Below are 19,546 nucleotides of genomic sequence, written 5' to 3'. Positions count from 1 at the left end.
TTGGCTACACTTCTGTCAACTTTTTCCATTATAATTTCCAGTGGTGGAGCTGTAGTGCCTCAGTTTAGCATCTCCAAGCTTCTCAGCCTGTGCTATTGAGAAACGCCTATACTCCAGCCAACAATACTTTGATTCCCAAATTGCCATGAGTGTTGCTGTTTAATTGTGAATAATAATAGTGTTATGTAAAGATAAGGACACATTGTAGGACTTTGAAATGGTGATTGAATTACATCTGCATGACCTGGTCCCTGCTGTTTACTGCTGTTTAACCCTACTTCACCTGAACACGACACTTGGACATGATTCCCCATGTCCAATGTCCAATAAATAATATATTTATAATCCAGTGACTAGAATTCTGTATGTTCTATTTTATGGAACTTGGAGGGCACATTTGTTCTGCTAAAATAGAAAGTGTTAATAAATAAGGCTATTTACATTCAATTTTGCATATGCTAATTGAGACAGAGGGGAAACTTTTTTTAGAATGTGAAAGTGTAAGTCACATAAGAAAAAAAGGAGTTATATAACAGATTATGGCATTAGAGATTACATTAATGGATTGTGCTAATTACATGGAATTTCCATATGTAAATCAGGTTAATTAGAATACCTTGGCTTTATAACTGAAACCGTTAATCCAACAGAATTTGGAGGGTATAATTATACCATTACATATTAATGTATTGGGTTAATTAGATGTAATTTAGGTATGCAGATTAGGTTAATTACACAATAGTGTTCCCCCTGTAATTTAAATACGATAAACGCTTGTTGTGGAGGGAAGATCTTGTGGCATGGTGTTGCTGTGCTGGATAACCTGTTTGCCATGACTTTTGTATTGGACATTGTTGGCGCCCTTCATACATCGCCAGTTATACTTATTGAACTGCAGGAGTGGCAAGTGCAAGGCTCTTACGGGGCAGTTATTGGCTTGCTAGTCTGGATACAGCAGTGGTTTGATATCTTGTTTACATGCAGGTAATCAGAAGATATTCGCAAGAGAACATGAGCTTTATTTATTTGGTGGGGGGATGGGGTTCGGGGTGGAGAGGATCCTTGAAAAGATTCTGTGATTTAAGCTTGTCATCCAGAGGCGATTGGTTAATGTGCTGCTACGTGACCTCCCTTTTTAATGCTTCTGTTTTGAACATGCTTTAGCTTGTTCCAATCTCCTGGAACAACCCCAGAATATAAATGCAGCAGATCACTGTCACCGATAGACTGTAAAGGGAACACTGAAGGGCATCTCCCCCTTCCTGTAGCTACCGAGCACTGGAAACTTTCAATGGGAAAAGGAGCCTGATGTGCTGCTGCAACCTTGTAAAAAGTACACTGGGTACACTACACTGCTCCCATCTATCCACTCCCAACGTTATCCACTTAGGGAAGGGCAGAATTGAGCAGAACTTCCACCTCCAGCTGCTTCATCCGGCTTTCCTTTTAAACAGAAAAGCTGGTCTTGTTCTCGTTAAGCTCCTCATACGTGATCCCCCGCACTCTTCCTTCTTACTGCCTTGCACTGCGTTTGAAATCAAGGTTGATCACACTGCCTGCTGCTTTAACTCATTCTTTCCCAGCACCTCAAAACTGTGGAACTCCTAGTCTCTCTCAGTCTTTCCCTTCCTCCTATGACCTTTACATAGTATTTATAGCACAGAAACAGGCCATTCGGCCCAACTCGTCTATGCCAGTGTTTATGCTCCACATGAGCCTCCTCCCACCCTGGTTCATCTCACCCTATCAGCATATCCTTCTATTCCTTTCTCCCTCGTATGTTTATCTAGCTTCCCCTTAAATACATTGATGCTATTCACCTCAACTACTCCCTGTGGTAGCGAGTTCTACATTCTCACCACTCTCTCGGTAAAGAACTTTCTTCTGAGTTCCCTATTGGATTTATTAGTGACTCTCTTATATTAACGACCCCTAGTTTTGGACTCCCCCACAAGTGGAAACATCTTCTCCACGTTTACCCTATCAAACCCCTTCATAATTTTAAAGAACTCTATTAGGTCACCCCTCAGATCCTCAGACTTTTAAAACCAAATCCTTGGAGTCACCTAAGTCACCTCTTTGTAACTGGAGATCTCCGGGCAAGAGACTGATGAAGAACCCAGAGTAATGGAGTAAAGGGTCACATTCAGCCACTGACGCTGTTTCCCTGGGAGTCCGTTGGTCTCCTGCAACAACTTATTATTTTGTATTTTAATTTTCCAAAAATCAAATGAACATTATAGAAAGACAAAAACCTCCATGGTTAAAGTCTATACCACTGCAGATATAATGTTCATGACCATGAATTCTCCGTCTCCCTTATTATCCAGTTTGGCTTGCCACAGTTTTTAGTCTTGTCGATGGCCTGAATCATCACCGTTAATATTACGGCGGCCGGGAATGTGGTGGTTTGGAGGCGGGATTTTGATTTTCAAGATTTTAACCCCTCATCGGACCAATTCCTGCCCGTCTGGGGGGTTGGGGGTGGAGGGTGTGTGGAGGGTGGGGGGCAGAGGGTTAAAATCGAGGACCCTGAGTTGGTTGTTCTAGGAACAGAGACTTGCCTCGTTTCCATAAGATGTGCAACTACGAGATGGATACAAGGCTGTTCCCCTGATATCATCATCAGCACACACTGTTTAAACAAAATTCTACAAAGCAACTGTTGAAAGATAGGAAGTTTGTGACAAACCTTTATTTTTTTGTGTTTTAAAAGGGGATGTTATCGTGATACTCCATTTTAAAGGGCAAAATAAATTTAAAAAAACAAGAATTTGGAAAATGATAAATATTGTGTTTGCTCATTAGAGGAGCACACCAAAGATTAAAAGCTTTTCAAACCACACTTGCTCCACAAGTTTAAAAAACCACCTTGTTCTCTCTTTAAGCCTCACCTTGAGGTGACTGGTTTTCTAATCAGGGCCTCTGTTGAGAACATTCCACTTCTTCCTTTTACCTTTTAGTTTTTTTCTCCCAACTCCGCTGCTCTGTGCTTTCAACAGTGTAAAAGGGGTCGGTGTGTCCTGTTTAAAGTCACTCTTCGCGGAAGGCCAACCATCTTGTAGTGAGATTAACTACAGTTTAAAATTTTCTCTTTAAACTCCACCCATGTGGAGATGCCATTTTCAAAATGAATAGACGCCTGTGCGTGGCCTTAAGGTGGAGGTTCCCTTCAAGCCTTCGATTTTGGAGATTGATTTTTCTTGCTTCGCTGGCAAGCACTGCTTGTGAAGGACCCTACGAATGTGAGGTGAGGTCACATGCACTCGGGGCACAGATGCTCTTTATTTCCAGTCAGGAGGCGTCTCTTGTACAACTGGGTGCAGCTGTAGCCACATCTGGAAGATTTAGCATGCTGCAGGAATCAAGCCACTAATGGCGTTAGCATTAGGCTCACTTAAAGCAGCCATGGTTTGCTGCTGTTTAGCTGGTGATTATCATTTTTTGGTATTCAAGGCAGGGACCTGATCCTTGGAAAGCTCAACCCCCTTAAGTAGCAGGCCAATAGCAATATTAATTGGCATAGATATTTTAAAGGAGAATTCCGTGTGATTTCTGTTTATAGGTGTAGAGGGAGGCTGTCACTGTATTGGGAAGGCAGTAAAGCCAAAAGAGCTGTGTGTCATTTTTTCTTTGATGGTGAGGTGTCATCAATTTAAAATCATCACAAGAAGAGTGAGGAGAGAGATTGGGAGAATTTTCTTTGAGAAGACAGTTGTTGGAGCGTGGAATGCTTTGTAGTTGAGGTAGAGACTATTGCACTGTTTAAAGGAAAAATGAATTAATACTGAAAGGCGAGCCAGGTACAGGACAATGGAGAGAGAGAGCAGGGTAGTGGGATTATAATTGGATTGTTCTAAAAAAGAGCCGGATGTCTCCTGTGTTGTATACAATAATGGTTCTATGTTAATGTGATTGCCAAATGCTTTCCTTTGTTAACAACGGTCCTTTAAGACTGAACATGTTATCAAGCTCCTTCATCATTTCCAATTTCTTTTCCTCCTTTCTTTTCTTTAATTCATTCTGGGGATAAGGCCAGCATTTATTGCTTATCCCTAATTGCCCTTGAGAAGGTGGTGGTGAGCCGCCTTCTTGAACCACTGCAGTTTGTGTGGTGAAGGTTCTCCCACAGCGCTGTTAGGTTGGGGGTTCCAGGATTTAGACCCAGCGATGATGATGGAACGGTGATATATTTCCAAGTCGGGATGGTGTGTGACTTGGAGGGGAACTTGGAGGTGATGGTGTTCCCATGCACCTGCTGCCCTTGACCTTCTCAGTGGTGGAGATTACGTGTCTGGAATGTGATGACTCATTCTGGTATCTGGTCAGCACTTATCCTCTGGTACGAAGTGTAATTATTCATGTAGGTTTTGATAGAGCAAGTAGGGAGAAACTGTTTCCTCTTGTAAGTGGGTCGGTAACCAAAGGCCATAGATTTAAAATAATTGGCACAAGAACAAGAGGAGAAATGAGGAGAAATTTTTTCACAAAGAAGGTTGTTAAGATCTGGAACTCATTACCTGAAAGGGTGGTGGAAGCAGATTCTATAGGAACTTTCAAAAGGCAATTGGACATGCACTTGAAGAGGACTAATTTGTAGGATTATGGGGAAAAATGGGGTGTGAATCTAAATTGGATAGCTCTTTCAAAGAGCTAGCATTGGCACGATAGGCCGAATGGCCTCCTTCTGTGCTGTAAGATTTTATGATTCTCGGAGCCTAAACAATGAGTGACATTGGCTATTTGACTGGAGGGGGCATTGCAATCATCACCAAGCTTGATCTTTCCTTCAGCTAACATCCATACACGCGCACTTTCCAGCAGCGGCTGGGAACAGGGACCTGAGTCAAATTGCTTTCCCCCCCTCCCTAGCCCAGGGGCACTGAGGGCAAATTTAGTGTTCACACAGTGATCCAACTAACTCAACATAGATTCAAGGATTGAATCTTAGGCCTTCCAGGTTTGTGAGGTCTAGTATCACACAACGGAGCATTTACGCACTGAGCTTATGGGCTGACTCTTTACCTTCATTGTATCATCTTCACGATAAGAACTAAGAAGCTGACATTCTTCTTTTCCCGGAAAAAGAGCTGAGATAGGCTTGCTTTTTATTTTGATAGTCACAAACTGGTAATGAAGACGAAAGAGCAGATGATGTTATGTGACGTGCAATTCCTAAGAAAAACATTTGTGGCAATAGAAAAGTAACTAAAAAGAGCCAATCACAGCACATGTACAACAGCGGACCCTCTGTGTTTCTCAAAATGACTAATGGGTCACTTAACTGATACAGATGCCAAAGTTTGTTGATCCAGGTGTGGCAGATGCAATTGCAGTAGTTGGAACGTCAGCAGAGAGAAGTGTAAGGAGTCTTACAACACCAGGTTATAGTCCAACAGTTTTATTTGAAAACCAAGGGACTGTTGCTATCGGGCTGTTCATCGCAGTCTTGACTTGTCTCATCAAGAATGCTTTGTCATGCAGCACAGATAAAGATGCTAATGGTTGGTACAGGCAGCCCGATCAAACTATTTTGATGTAGTATATTTTTTGAATGCTAACATTTGAAGTTGCCTAATTCGTTTTTCAGCAGAATAGGAGTGTGATATAAAACCGCCACATATATTTAAGGCTGCATTGCACAGTTGCAGATTTGAAGAAAGGGTAACATTTCTATTGTACCAAATCACGTCTTGTGGAAATGTCTCAAAACACTCCATGAAAGAACAGACTTTGTGATGTGTGATTCCTAAGCAAAGTATTTCAGGTGCTGTTTTTTTTTTAAAAAGCTAACCATAATGTACATGCAATAACGTCTGTAAATCAGATTTTCTCTGCTGCTGTTACTAGTACTATTGTATATGCCACACCTGGATTAACAAATATTGACATTTGTGAAATACTTTGAAGCACTTTGTTACATAGGCAGCCATTTTGTGCAAGAAAAAAAAAGGTTCCAGAAACAGCAATGACCATCACCTCCAAGTTCACCTTCAACTCACACACTATCCCGACTTGGAAATATATCGCCATTCCTTCATTATCGCTGGGTCAAAATCCTGGGACACCCTACCTAACAGCGCTGTGGGAGAACCTTCACCACATGGACTGCAGCGGTTCAAGAAGGCGGCTCACCACCACCTTCTCAGGGTAACTAGAGATGGGTAATAAATGCCGGCCTTGCCAGCGAGGCCTAAATCCCAAGAATGAATATTAAAAAAAAAATCTGTTCTGTACTACTTCTTTGAGTAGTGCCAGGAATGGTTACGATCCACTTGAATGAGCAGACGGACAGCATCTTGGGTTTAACCTGTCATCTGAAGGACATTGCCTCCAACAATGCAGTACTCCCTCAGTACTGCACTGAAATGATAGTGTGAATTTTGTGCTCTATTCTAGGAGTGTGGCTTGAACCTGTGACCACTTGACTCAGAAGCAAGAGTGCTAAAACCACGGCCAAGCTGACACTTACAAAAGCTCCTGAAGCCTGATGCAGTATCCTTAACTAAGATGGCAGCAAGTCATTTTGTTTTAATCGGGTGTTCTTTGCAGTTAACATTACCTTGTATGCAGGAAATATCCGCCATGCTATAATGTGGAGGCCAGACTGCCAAGTGTTGACCACCTGTAAATGGTCAAGTATTTTATGACTAAGCGCACGTATGTGAAAGTGAATATAGCCTCTGCATATTCATGTAGCAACTTTTGAATTGAAGCAGAACTCAGCTGTGGGACGACACCTTATTAACAATCTGTTGAGTGTTCTGTGCAGTGCTCCGACACTATGATCAGTCTTTTCTCATACTCTGTGTAGTAACGTAGTTACATTAGGAACAGGAGTAGGCCATTCAGCCCCTTGGGCCTGCTCCGCCATTCAATTAGATCATGGTCGATATGCACCTCAATTCCATTGATGCACCTTTGCTCCCTATCCCTTGATACCCTTACCCAACAAAAATCTATCAATCTCAGTCTTGAAAGCTCCAATTGCCCCAGCATTCACAGCCATTTGGGGGAAAGAGTTCCAGATTTCTACTATGTTAGGATTGAATGGTAAGGAACTATTTTTCAAATTGGGTGCAATTCGTAACACAGTAGAAATGCAGAAGAGTTGAAATCTCACTTCATGGGTCCTACTGATTTCCTTTATCCTTGCATTCTTATCTGAATTTACCACCTCTAATTGACTTGCTATATATTCAGTATTAAAACACTGTCGCTGCATCTTTTACCGAGCACTGTAGCTTGAACCATTTGCCTTTGTTTTATTCTATATTAGAATATAGAGAAAACACTCTCACTCTATCAGGGAAGGTATTTCAAAAGGTCATGGACTAATTAACCCTTTTGTGAAAGCGATGATCTAAGTGCAGTGAAATTCACTTCTGAAAACATGACTGGACCAGTGAACAGCTAAAGAGATATGGGCGATATGATGTAATGGTTATTTGCAGGCATGACTTGGCCTGTATTGTAAATATTTCAGTAAGATTACCCCCTTTCAAAAATAATCCAACCCCATCAAAAAATATGATCAGAAACAATTAAAACAGCTGACAGAAAAGAAACATGACCGATTCCTCAGGCATAAAGCTGATATTAAAGTGAAAGGCATGTTTGGGGAGGATGTTTTTTGTTCAAAGTATTTCCCCCATTTTATGGAATAAAATAATAGCCTGAATTTTTTTTTGGCCTGGACGCCCTCGAGTGGGATCTCCTTTTCTGCTTGGCCACTTTAGTGGTGTCTGACATAGGTTTGCCAGCTCTGGTTGGATGTATTCCTGGAGATTTCATCACATGACCTCCCACCTCCAACCGCCCCACCACTCAAACAGCCTTTTCTCCCCCATAGAATCATAGAATCATAGAAGTTTACAACATGGAAACAGGCCCTTCGGCCCAACATGTCCATGTCGCCCAGTTTATACCACTAAGCTAGTCCCAATTGCCTGCACTTGGCCCATATCCCTCTATACCCATCTTACCCATGTAACTGTCCAAATGCTTTTTAAAAGACAAAATTGTACCCGCCTCTACTACTGCCTCTGGCAGCTCGTTCCAGACACTCACCACCCTTTGAGTGAAAAAATTGCCCCTCTGGACCCTTTGTATCTCTCCCCTCTCACCTTAAATCTATGCCCTCTCGTTATAGACTCCCCTACCTTTGGGAAAAGATTTTGACTATCTACCTTATCTATGCCCCTCATTATTTTATAGACTTCTATAAGATCACCCCTAAACTTCCTACTCTCCAGGGAAAAAAGTCTCAGTCTATCCAACCTCTCCCTATAAGTCAAACCATCAAGTCCCGGTAGCATCCTAGTAAATCTTTTCTGCACTCTTTCTAGTTTAATAATATCCTTTCAATAATAGGGTGACCAGAACTGTACACAGTATTCCAAGTGTGGCCTTACTGATGTCTTGTACAACTTCAACAAGACATCCCAACTCCTGTATTCAATGTTCTGACCAATGAAACCAAGCATGCCGAATGCCTTCTTCACCACCCTATCCACCTGTGACTCCACTTTCAAGGAGCTATGAACCTGTACTCCCAGATCTCTTTGTTCTATAACTCTCCCCAACACCCTACCATTAACGGAGTAGGTCCTGGCCCGATTCGATCTACCAAAATGTATCACCTCACATTTATCTAAATTAAACTCCATCTGCCATTCATCGGCCCACTGGCCCAATTTATCAAGATCCCGTTGCAATCCGAGATAACCTTCTTCACTGTCCACAATGCCACCAATCTTGATGTCATCTGCAAACTTACTAACCATGCCTCCTAAATTCTCATCCAAATCATTAATATAAATAACAAGTAACAGCGGACCCAGCACCGATCCCTGAGGCACACCGCTGGTCACAGGCCTCCAGTTTGAAAAACAACCCTCTACAACCACCCTCTGTCTTCTGTCGTCAAGCCAATTTTGTATCCAATTGGCTACCTCACCTTGGATCCCGTGAGATTTAACCTTATCTAACAACCTACCATGCGGTACCTTGTCAAAGGCTTTGCTAAAGTCCATGTAGACCACGTCTACTGCACAGCCCTCATCTATCTTCTTGGTTACCCCTTCAAAAAACTCAATCAAATTCGTGAGACATGATTTTCCTCTCACAAAACCATGCTGACTGTTCCTAATCAGTCCCTGCCTCTCCAAATGCCTGTAGATCCTGTCTCTCAGAATACCCTCTAACAACTTACCCACTACAGATGTCAGGCTCACCGGTCTGTAGTTCCCAGGCTTTTCCCTGCCGCCCTTCTTAAACAAAGGCACAACATTTGCTACCCTCCAATCTTCAGGCACCTCACCTGTAGCTGTCGATGATTTAAATATCTCTGCTAGGGGACCCGCAATTTCCTCCCTAACCTCCCATAACGTCCTGGGATACATTTCATCAGGTCCCGGAGATTTATCTACCTTGATGCGCGTTAAGACTTCCAGCACCCCCTCTCTGTAATATGTACATCACTATTTATTTTCCCAAGTTCCCTAACATCCATCTCCAATAGTTTTATAACTAATAAATGTAAGTGTTGAAAGAAAATGAAAAAGCATACAATTTGTTTTACTGCTCCGATGATTTTTCTCCTGGATTGCTCGCAGGAGTGTCCAGGAGATTAATCTTTAATTTCTGGATTGTCCAGGACAATCCTGGAGGGTTGGCAACCCTAGTCTGACACCTAGAAGCCACCTGATGGGCTGAGGATACAGAATTCTTGATGTTTTTACTGAATAAAAAAAAACTGCTCGGGCTATTATTTTTTTTCAATCAAATGGGGAATACTACAACAAAAGGTAATCCTCCTAGACTTTCACTTCTCTTTAATGAAAATTCATTTATTTCTATAATTATTACAAAATGTTTCTTGTGCGTATACCTCGTATATAAAATTAAGGACGTTTTTACATTTAAATGTAATAAGCCCCCTGACCACAATTTTGAGTAATTTTTATTTTGCTTTTAGGTGACAGAGTTTGAAATCTTAAGCTACACCTCTGAAACCTGACTACATCTTCCTTAAAACCTACCTCTTTGACTAAGCTTTTGATCACCTGTCCTAATGTATCCTTATGTGGCTCGGTGTCAAACGCTCCTGTGAAGCGCCTTGGGACATTTTACTACGTTAAAGGTGCTATATAAATGCAAGTTGTTGTTGTTACTGAAGCTGATGTAATCGATACAGTGAATGATGCGGAGAAATAATTCAGAGGGTGCTGGAGTGAATTAATGTGTCACAGGAAAATTGCAGCATTTTGTCTGTCTGCTGCGAGAAAAGCTAAAATAACTAGTTAACATTTTAAAAGTTGATTTCAGATAAGCAGGGCCTTATGGGTTGCTACGGAGATGGGAAGGAACAGCTCAAAAGTGCGCAGTGAGAAAATGTTTTTGCCTCGATCTCTAAAATGCTTCTCAAATGCACCGATAAAGTGTTGAAAACCAATGGGAGGCGAAGGCAGGGTTGCCAACCCTCCTGGATTATCCCGGAGTCTCCCTGAATTGAGGGGAGATCTCCCGGACGCTGCTGTGAACAATCCGGGAGGAAAAAAAGGAAGTAGAGTTGATGAGCAGCACCGATGCACCAATGAGAGGAGGCAAAGATTTGACGGACAGGCATGGAGGCCAATGAGCATGGGGTGGGGGTGGGCAGAGTTCTATCAGCAGGTTAGGCTGCGCTGGAGCCTGTGCGAGCACTGTTGGCAGTGATAGCTGTTTATGTTTCGGTTGCAGCTGTAAACATTTAGGTAAGTACGAGTCGTAACTGGCAATAAAACACCCACGTTTCAAGTTGAACTATGCAGTGGTGGAATGCTGCATGGCTTCCGCATTGACTCTTTTCTCCTGTCTTTTTCACTAAAGGTTCGTTAATCCATCTTTAGAATTGTAGCAATCATCAAAGTGCTAATGACAAGACGAATAATTTGTTAGCAATTTCTTGCAGATTCTTCTACTTTTTAACAGAGGTCTAATTTTGATAAATCTATCAAGTTGAGGAATTTAAAACCGATGTGATTCCTTTAACTTTGGGTGAATTAAACCATTCGGCGAAAGAACGGCAGAACAGTGGGGATAATTTTGACTTTGGGTGATGGTGTGAAACAGACGATCTTGATTCAGCCGTCCAACTTCAATGAAAATGAAAATTGGGAATGATGTATAACAGGCGTCTGAAATAACAGGCCGATACTGCTCGTTTTACACTATCGCCCAAAGTCAAAATTACTCCCCGATGGGTTATAGGTACTGCAGGGCAATTACTTTTTGAGAAGTGGGTTGCTTGTTGATGGAGCATCTCAAGAGCTAAAACATTTCCAAGTAGATATTTTGCACTTCATTAATTGCATCTTCGAGAGCCTTGGCACGATTCTTCACAGCACACTGTCATCAGATGATGATGTCGGTGTGCCAGTGACTACTGGATGAAACGCATGAAAAACATCAGTGTGTGTGTGTGTGTGTGTGCGTGTGTGTGAGTGTGTGTGCGCGCTAGCAATTAAGCAGAAGAAGTCTTATTTCTGCATGTTGGTGGTCACCCTGCACTCTACTGATTGAAAGTCCCTGGATAAGTATTTCGAAGGCACGGACCGCCTAGTTTTCCCTGGGTCTCAGCCAAGAGTAGCTGGCACCTTGACATCGTCATCTGGTGACAAAACTCTGTCAATTATCTCCCTTCGAGAAGTTGGTGGTTGCTTTTTGGGAAGAAAGCAACCTCCCGTTGTGAAATGAAGTTTTAAAAAATTATTATTATTGCATACAAATTTAAATGATTCAAAAACAAATAGCTTCTCCCAATGGCCCAATTTGTAAGTGCATGGCAAGATGTCATACTGAGCTGCATAGATAAGGAAGGTCCAGTATGCTCTCTGTGCTGGGAGTGCCGACTTCAAGTTGCTGGTGGGAAGTGTTAGAACTGGCTTCAGCTCCACCACCCCTTGGGCTAGTAAGGGACAGAACTGGTCAGGGTTCCCACTCTTTGATATTTTGCTGCCACTGCTAAAAAGTGTGACCTGAGGTTGTTGGCTGAGAACTGGAGATGGCTCCTCCATGGTATGACCATCTTCTGGTACTAATGACTACTTGGGGGTTATATCAGAGGGCTGCTGGAGTCTGCTACAGCACGAGTTGGCTCTTGCTGGGGAGGGGGAGGAAAATTGGAAAAGTTGGGAGTGGGGGGGTGGCGGGGAAGAGAGAACCTAAAATGAATTAGTGCTGGTGGGACATGGAAGGAGAGCATTCTGTGTTTTAAATAAAAGCCGCAGTGGGACCTGGACACTGACATTTTCAGACTTTATAATGGCTTTGGATCAATAGCTACAGTTTTGGGCCTGACCCAGAGAAGAACAGTGTCACAACCTTGTGCAGTAATTGTTTACAGAAGTAATTATGATTAACAAGAGATTCCATACTCCTTTTTTTCCATAACTGGAATCCTGATTCGCAGATGGTGCAGAACTTAAGGACAGTGTGTTTGGTTTGGAAGGCATTTTGATAGACATATGTGAAATCTTAAAATTCTTTCATGTATCAGACACTTATTGTTTATGGTACCAAATGCAGTCTCTAGTTACTGCCACTCATAATACAATGCACATTAAAAACTTATAATGTAATTCATATTGCAACGCTTGTGTGGTCCTGAGACTGTGGGAATTGAATGAAATTTCCACTTCATGCTTATGGGGGTCACAGCAAAATGGTGATGTCACCAAATGGTATGCTGCTGGTTCTCGACCTTAAAGGGGCAGTGCCTTTAAGGTACAGTGACTCACAAGACACTTATTTATGAAATGGTTTATGAAAAATAATGGTTTGTGCATTCAGGAACGTTTACCTAATTCTTGGCTTATGGTACATGCAGATGAATACAGTAAGGCTTTGAGTTCTATTAATTTCATTAGCGCTATATATTGAGTCGGGGGGTGGGGGAGGGGAGGCATTGAGATTTGTCTTGGGCAGTAATGGAAAATGGGAGCTAGTGAATGGACAGCCCGTTTTACACCCTGCCCAATCTTCTTTTCCAGTTTTATACCTGGGCAGCAAGTTTAAAATCTACCCCAGTATTCTGAATGTAGTTCTAAAGTTGACGACCAGTGCATTTCATCATTTTAAAAGGTACTTCAACCATAATCTGCACTAATACTTACTTAAAATTGAAGCAAAGTATAGGGGATGTACTGCCTATTCAAAATACTCCCCTGTTTTTTTCTTTGTCTAGAAGAAATATGGAAACAGATATATTTGCGATCTATCAAAAAATACCATTGGGTCCGCTGCCTGGCCGAGACCAATCACGATAGGTTGCTCGCCTCTGCTGGGTTGTTCTGGTAATATTAGTGACAGGGAGGTAATTATTTTGTTTCCTGGCATGGCTCCATTCATTTCAGTGGGGCCGATACTTCGCACCGGCCTGGGAGATGATCTGGAGCCTCCAAATCTGGCAAAGTACATGATTGACTAAGTATGCCGCAGTACACACCTGTTGGGGTGTTTTCCCAATATTGGGTTGCTCCAGGTTGCATTGGCTCCCAGGTCAATCTGAAGTGTTGGTCCCCATTAAAGTAAATGGAGACATTCTGGAACACCCATTATTGCGGGTCCACTAGGAGAGGCAGACACCTTCATGCACAGTGTTCACATTTTTAGGTTCATCATTAATTTAAGCTTTTAAACATGAACTTTAGTCTTCAGACTCATCATCCTAATTCCTCATGTCACGCAATGAAGAAAGTAAATTTTTGGGCCCATTGACCCAATCCACAAAACATGAATTCTTCTCACCCTCACCCACAAAGACAACCAAACCTTCCTGTGTGTTTGGGTTCATTTTACTCCTCAATGTTGTTCACTCACCTGTGACCTTGCTTCAATTGAATCGGAATGAATTCAACTCCAGCAATTTCACTAGAACCTATCTATGGCCGACAATAATTACCTAGTTCCCATTTAAAATCACTATTTATATCAAGATCTTTTCATAATGTGATGTATCGTATGGACAAATGTATGGTATGGTATGGACAGGTGTATAGTATCGACAGGCGCATAATATGGTATCAACAGGTGTATGATAAGGTATGGACAGGTTTATGGTATAGTATGGACAGATGTATGATATCATATGGACAGATGTACAATATGGTACAGACAGATGTATGATTATGGTATGGACAGATGTGAGATATGGTATGGACAGATGTATGATATGGTGTGGACAGATGTGAGATATGGTATGGACAGATGTATGATATGGTGTGGACAGATGTGAGATATGGTGTGGACAGATGTGAGATATGGTATGGAGAGATGTATGATATGGTATTGACATATATGATGTTATGGACAGATGTATGATATTGTATAGACAGATGTATGATATAGTATGGAAAATATGTATGATGTGGTATTGACAGATATATGATGTTATGGACAGATGTATGATATTGTATAGACAGATGTATGATATAGTATGGAAAATATGTATGATGTGGTATTGACAGATATATGATGTTATGGACAGATGTATGATATTTTATAGACAGATGTATGATATATTATGGATAGATGTATGATGTGGTATTGACAGATATGTGATGTTATGGACAGATGTATGATATTGTATAGACAGATGTATGATATAGTATGGACAGATGTATGATGTGGTATTGACAGATATATGATATGTTATGGACAGATGTATGATATGGTATGGTCAGATATGTGATATGTTATGGACAGATGTGAGATATGGTGTGGACAGATGTATGATATGGTGTGGACAGATGTGAGATATGGTGTGGACAGATGTGAGATATGGTGTGGACAGATGTATGATATGGTATGGTCAGATATGTGATATGTTATGGACAGATGTGAGATATGGTGTGGACAGATGTATGATATGGTGTGGACAGATGTGAGATATGGTGTGGACAGATGTGAGATATGGTGTGGACAGATGTATGATATGGTGTGGACAGATGTGAGATATGGTGTGGACAGATGTATGATGAGTCCAGGCGGGAAGGGAAACACCTCCTACTTGTATTTTTGCTACTCATCAGGTTGGCAAAAGCGTGGGATTTAAGTCAGACTTCATGGCTGCTCAGCATGTCTCCCCAGTATTCTTTCTAGGTGTCCCTGTGCATGAATCTGTGATTTAAATGTGAGGGTGATTTGAGTCAGATATTTTAAGCTGATCAAAAACCAGCTTAAATTTCGGTCATAATAGTGATAGATTATTCGGATTGCTGGTACGTCAAATCAGCAAAAGGGGTGGACAGGGGTAGTTATAATTGCAGGCGCTTATTGTAGTGAGAGGGTATTAGTACGGCTTTAGGACAAGATAGTTAAATCTGTTTCTGAATGGACTCCTGCCAAGGCATTGGGCAGCAGAGGGAGTGAGCAGAAAGATTGTGTGGTGGGTCAGATGAGGTCTGAAGGTAGAACTGGTAAAACCTACGTGAACTCTTCTGTTCATTCATACTGCACATATGGCTGGCTGCTCTGAATTTTCTCCTGTCAAAAATGATGAGTGGTTGCATGAAGGAATTCCTGTGTAATTCGTTTGAGCTACCAATGCAGATGCGTGACAAGGAATAAAGCAGACAGTTCATTTTGAAGACTGCCTCAATAGTGTTTCCATTTTGGCAGCTTAGTTATATAAGAAATTGAATTTGCTCTTGGTAGGAATTGACTGTGTATTTGTGCATATATAATTGCGTTGTCTTCATTCTTAATAAAATTGACTGAATAAGTATTGTTTGCTGGTAGTCACTAATGCTACCCACTTACTAAATTTGGTTGCCCAACAACAAAAAAAATAATGGTCTTGCATCTCTGAGCAAACATACTCAGCTATTTTATTGTCGCTGACTGTGTACTGAGGCCCGTGGCAATCTGCACCGGATTAAACAGCAGGTACAGAGATGTTGTTTTTGAACCCAAGATAGACACTGCCTTGCCTCTGTGGGTACTGAAAAAGGACACATGGGGGGGTGATCTTAAACTCCAAGAACGGGTGGGTTGGGGGCGGGTGGGAGTTGAAAATAGTTTTTTTGGGTCGCGACCGCAAAATTTTCGGACTTTGCCTTCCCGCGCCGACGTTAAACCCGGAAATAAAATAGTTGTTTTCTGGGTTGCGACCCAAAAAACAACAATTTTCAACTCCCACCCACCCGCCAACCCACCCATTCTTGGGGTTTAAAATCACCCCCCATGAAATCCATCTCAAGATTTCTATATTGAAACAAAGCTACAGGCGGAGCAGACTAATAAACCAGAAAGGAAAAATTGCAATTGCTGGACATTTGACATAAAAACAAAGTGCTGGTGATACACAGACAGGTTAACTTCCAAGTGTAACAGGCAAGCCAGCCTCAACAAAACTCACTAAGTATGGGTTTAACAGTTTCAGAAAAAGTTTGCAAATGAAAATAAAAACAAACAGCTCTGAATATAGGCCTATCACCAGGACCACTACTTAACAGTGACAGAATAGGAACATAGGAACAGGAGTAGGCCATTTAGCCCCTTGAGCCTGTTCCACCATTCAATGAGATCATGGCTGATCTGTGACCTAACTCCATATACCCGCCTTAGCCCCATAACCCTTAATAACTTTAGTTAACAAAAATCTATCAATCTCAGATTTAAAATTAACAATTGAGCTAGCATCAACTGTCGTTTGCAGAAGAGAGTTCCGAACTTCTACCACCCTTCGCATGTAGAAGTGTTTCCTAACTTCACTCCTGAAAGCCCTGGCTCCAATTTTTAGGCTATGCCCCCTAGTCCTAGATGTAATAAATTGGATAGCCAGGTGGTGAAGGATAGAATACTAGATCCTGGTCTTCAGTTGCTTCCAAGCCTTTATTCACAGAGCTCCACATTACCCACTCCACACCCTTGGTAAGTTCTCATATAAATGGATACGAGAGTCTCCAATTGATACGCACCACCTGAGTACAATTAACACTAATTGATATAAATCATATGGATACAATTAACACTAGATTCCCCAACCAGCAGAAATAGTTTTTCTCTCTCTCTATCCTATCAGTTCTCCTTAATATCTTGAAAACTTTGATCAAATCATCCCTTAATCTTCTAAATTCCGGGGAATTCAACCCGAGTTTGTGTAATCTCTCCTCGTAATTTAAACCTTGGAGTCCAGGTATCATTCTCGTAAATTGATGCTGCACCCCCTCCAAGGCCAATATATCCTTCCCAAGGTGCATTGCCCAGAACTGAACACAGTACCCCAGGTGTGGTCTAACCAGGGCTTTGTATAGTTGTAGCATAACTTCTACCCCCTGGTATTCCAGTCCTCTAGATATAAAGGCCAGCATTCCATTAGCCTTTTTGTTTATTTTCTGTACCTGTCCATGATATTTTAATGATCTATGTACATGAACCCCTAAGTCTCTTTGGACCTCCACTGTTTCGAGCTTTTCTTATGGTTTGCCAGTTCATCCTCTTTGGTAGTTTGCCCTGCAGACTAATTATGGTTCACGTTGTCTCTACTGAACAACAGATATTATAACCAGGCCCCTCCAATCTCCTCATCTAACCAAAGCATCTTTTATGAGGGTCTAACAGTTAAGATATTAAAATATTTCTGCTTGAACAACAACAACCTTCATTCATATATCACCTTTAACATAGAAGAACATCCCAAAGCGCTTGACAGAGGTGTAATCAAAATAAATTGAAAAATGTTAACTGCAAGCTCTCCCCATTTCTGTTGTTCTGCTGTCAAGAAAAAAAAAGAACTTGAATTTCTATAGTGCCTTTCATGACCTCAGGACGTCCTTTACAGCCAATGAAGTACTTTTGAAGTGTATTCACTGTTGTAACGTAGGAAACATGGCAGGCAATTTGTGCACAGCAAGGTCCCACAAACAGCAATGAGGTAATGACCAAATCATCTGTTTTAGTAAATTTGGTTGAGGGATAAATGTTGGCCAGAAAACCGAGAAGAGGTTCCGTGGTCTTCTTTGAAATAGTGATATGGGATCTTTTACGTCCACCTAAGAGGGCAGACGGGGTCTTGGTTTAACGTCTCATCCGAAAGGCGGCACCTCCAACGGTGCAGCACTCCCTCAGTACTGCACGAGAGTGTCAGCCTGGATGTTGTGCTCAAGTCTATGGAGTGGGACTTGAACACATAACATTCTGACTCAGAGATGAGAGTGCTACCAACTGAACCAAGCTGACACAGCAGTAGCTGACATTTACACCCACACACCTTGTTTTTGTTTGTTCCATGCTTTGCAACCATACAAATGCTGACAATTTACCATTGATAGGACCATAAGATTTCCTCAAATGAATGAAAGTGGATAGTGATCGAATGATGTCTCCAAATCTGAGACCATTTTCCCATTCTCTTACTTGCTGAATGTCATTACTAAAGTGCAATTTATAATTATACTGCTAATGTTACCAGATGCCAAATCATGGCTGACCTGTCAGCCAACCACTTGTTTTGATTTTTGGATTGGCTGGGCCTGGGTGTGGGTGTGATCCGTTGTCAGTTCCTGATCGTGCAGGGTTTAGATCTGTTGCTGATGAATGCAGTCAGGAATTGGCACAAATTAATGCCCAATCTTAAGCTTTTGGCTCCGACAACTTTTCAATATCTACATGAAGAAATGTTCAAACATTGTTCGGAAAAGTCTCAGTTGTCCCGAGGGATGCTTGTGCCAATGTTGGCAGTAAATCAGAAATGTAGCTATCTGCTCACTCTCTATGACAGTGGAGGTTATCATGCAATGTGAGTAGCAAATCATGTCCACACATTGAAAAAGTCAGGACATACTGTAACTGTTGTATCATAACTTAAAGATGAGGGAGGTAGGTATTGTGTTACTGAGCGCTTTCTACCATTAGATAGTGGATCTCTTGTCTGTTTAACAAAGACAGGAGTTTAAAACATTGTAATGCGCAGTGTACTATTTGACCCTGAGATGAGCTTCTGACCACATATCCGCTTCATCACCAAGACCCCCTACTTCCACCGCTGTAACATGGCCCGTCTCCGCCCCGCCTCAGCTCATCTGCTGCTGAAACCCTCATCCATGCCTTTGTTACCTCTAGAATTGACTATTCCAGTGCTCTCTTGCTCCCATCTTCCATCCTCCATAAACCTGAGTTCATCCAAAATTCTGCTGCCCGTATCTTAACCCACACCAAATCTCGTTCACCCATCATCCCTGTGCTCACTGATCTACATGGGCTCCCAGTCCGGCAAAACTCGATTTTAAAATTCTTATCCTGGTTTTCAATTCCCTCCATGGCCTCGCCCTCCCTATCTCTGTAACCTCCTCCAGCCCTACAACCCTCCGAGATCTCTGCACTCCTCCAATTCTTGTCTCTTGCGCATCCCTGATTTTAATCTCTCCATCCTTGGCGGCCGCGCCTTCAGCTGCCTAAGCCCTAAGTTCTGGAATTCCCTCTGTAAACTTCTCTGCCTCTCAACCTCACTCTCCTCCTTTAAGTCTCTCCTTAAAACCTACCTCTGTGACCAACCTGCCCT

The 19,546-nt window shown here is 41.9% G+C and overlaps 1 protein-coding gene across 18 annotated transcripts in view; it reads left to right on the top strand.

Moving 5' to 3' along the window:
• LOC137335989 (ice nucleation protein-like) overlaps positions 1-19,546 on the top strand; it is a 489,293-nt gene that overhangs the window by 108,793 nt on the left and 360,954 nt on the right. Inside the window, exon 1 of one of the 18 annotated variants that reach the window (XR_010966543.1) lies at positions 10,690-10,757. The exons of the other annotated variants lie outside the window; for them this stretch is intronic. The gene's annotated coding sequence lies outside the window, so the exon portion shown is untranslated. Of the gene's footprint in view, positions 1-10,689; positions 10,758-19,546 lie in introns of those variants that run through there. 18 annotated transcript variants of the gene reach the window in all.

Source organism: Heptranchias perlo, chromosome 2, assembly GCF_035084215.1.
Source record: "Heptranchias perlo isolate sHepPer1 chromosome 2, sHepPer1.hap1, whole genome shotgun sequence".
In the NCBI taxonomy this organism is placed as follows: Eukaryota; Metazoa; Chordata; class Chondrichthyes; order Hexanchiformes; family Hexanchidae; genus Heptranchias; species Heptranchias perlo.
Note: the sequence above shows the minus strand (reverse complement) of the source record. Positions and strands in the feature narration are given on the sequence as shown.